The following is a 2132-nucleotide window of genomic DNA, read 5'->3' on the forward strand; positions in this document are numbered from 1 at the left end:
TTTTCAACTTTTTTATGACAACATTAAATTAGCTACAATTTTAAGTATTTTAGTTTTGGAAAAATTACTACTATCTGTAAAATCCTAACGAATAAATTAGAAAATTCGTAAAAAATAGTACCAAATTGTCACTTTAGGCCGTGTGAGTAACTTTTTGGTTAGTTGTATTAAACAACTTAGTATGCCATTCGCTTTAGCGGCTTATTCTTCATAAGATTGGATATATATTTTTTCTTTCTTGTGTAAGATATGTTTTCATATAAGGATCTAAGGTTATAGCAAAAGAGTCTTATAAATCGCGGTTTTCGGAGTAGCTCATTCAGTTTTTGCAATAATGAAATTTTGTTTCCATTTTGTTAGGTCTTTAGCGTCCTATTTTCAAATTCTGCTGCCGGAGGGAGGATCTGAAATACTTTAGCAAAATGTATGGAGAAAATAAGGCATCTAACTCAAGTAGCACACTGGTGTATAAATTGGTGTAAATTTATGGATTTTGGTACAAATCTGATTAGATTGAATAAAAAAAGAACGTTTTGGTGTATTTGTTATTTCACCAGTATTTCTTTCAAATCAAAATTCTACCTTTAACATTTTGGTACTACAGTATATTTTGCTTTGCTGCCTTTATGCTTAGGTGCCCATTTAAGATACCTACCCCAAAATGTGCAGTAGAGGCATTATTTTAAACATTTATAAGGAAACTGCTCCGATAGATGCATTCAACATACCTGCACATTGGCGATACCTGCATTAAAAATTGTGCAACTAGTATCAATTATCAAAGAAAGTATTACGTTTACCTGCACTGACCCTATGTACAATTACCTAATTTTACAATCTTTTATTTATTTTGCTCATCTCGCGGAACAACGAAAATGGCTATCAATTTATGTAGTTATACAGATAATTAGATACTATTTGGTAAAAATTTCGCTTGCAGTAATTTCTACTTGGTAAGTGCTTCTCCATTATTTGGTTTCATAGGGATTTGGATACCTTCCTCATTGAAGTAGTAAAGAAAATTCGCTTAAGTGCCTTTTTCGGTTAAGTGCACAAGTTTTTCGTGCAAAGAATGATGTGCAGCTAAGCAAAATATACTGTATTTATTCATTGAGATTAGTATGAAAACTACACCAGCTCCTAAAATGCGCCACTTTTTTCATTTGGTTCACAAATAGCTCCACGTTAACAAATGTCATTAAAATTATTCTGGCGAGATTCTGAGTAGTGATGTGCTGAATTCTCGGTACCCAATGCTTGAAAAAAATTTCGGTACCCAATACTTCCTTTTCGGTACCCGATACCGATTCGACAGACTAAACTTTCGTCATTATATCTGTGCCGTTCAATTCAAGTAGCTTAAGTCACTTTAGATGGTTTGACTTTGAATTAAAAAAAAAATCAGTCTCCTTTGAAATTGTTTTATATTTTAATTAAGATTCTATTATAGGGGCATCTTGAACTACATCTTTGGCTAGTTAAACGTTAAAATATTGTTTGGGAATCCAATGAAATGTGGCTTTAAAGGGAAAGGGACCTATCTCGACATATGCTACTTTTGGGGGTAAAAATTATTGATATTTTATAAGACATCGCCTAAAAACCCAAAATGTACAAATAAGACGGCCCTTTCTCAAGAGATGAGCAATGTGTTTGTATGTATGTAGTTAAGTGAAGCAAGTATAATGTGTGCGTCTAACAAGGCAGGCAATTAAATCTGCACAATAATGATCAAGGCGAATTTAATAAGGTGGTGTTAGCCGTATATAAGTAAAAAATTACACTTACAAATTATACGCAGATATTCATACTGTCATTAGTATGAACTACAACAAACACGTAATTTTAATGTAATGTCCTCCACGGCGAAAAATTCAGATACGCCGGTAACACCACCTTATTAAATTCGCCCTGATACTGATGTCGCAAAACACACTCTCGCCTTCTTTTACTTATCGCAACCGTCTTTCCAATTGCAATAGTTCTGGTGGCAATATTATTTATTTTTAATAGCTGACACTATATGTATGTGTACATATAACTCATATTTTTGGCTGTTGCGCGCTTTTATTAGAAATTCCAAGATTTAGGTACCGAGCATCGAAAGTATTTGATACTTTTTAAATCGGTAC

At 33.1% G+C, this 2132-nt stretch overlaps 1 protein-coding gene across 1 annotated transcript in view; it reads right to left on the minus strand.

Moving 5' to 3' along the window:
• LOC118733554 (piggyBac transposable element-derived protein 3-like) overlaps nt 1-2132 on the minus strand; it is a 5453-nt gene that overhangs the window by 1085 nt on the left and 2236 nt on the right. The window lies entirely within an intron of this gene.

This window comes from Rhagoletis pomonella, unplaced genomic scaffold (genome assembly GCF_013731165.1).
Source record: "Rhagoletis pomonella isolate Grant_MI unplaced genomic scaffold, Rhpom_1.0 Rhpom_scaffold_00001, whole genome shotgun sequence".
Taxonomy (NCBI): Eukaryota; Metazoa; Arthropoda; class Insecta; order Diptera; family Tephritidae; genus Rhagoletis; species Rhagoletis pomonella.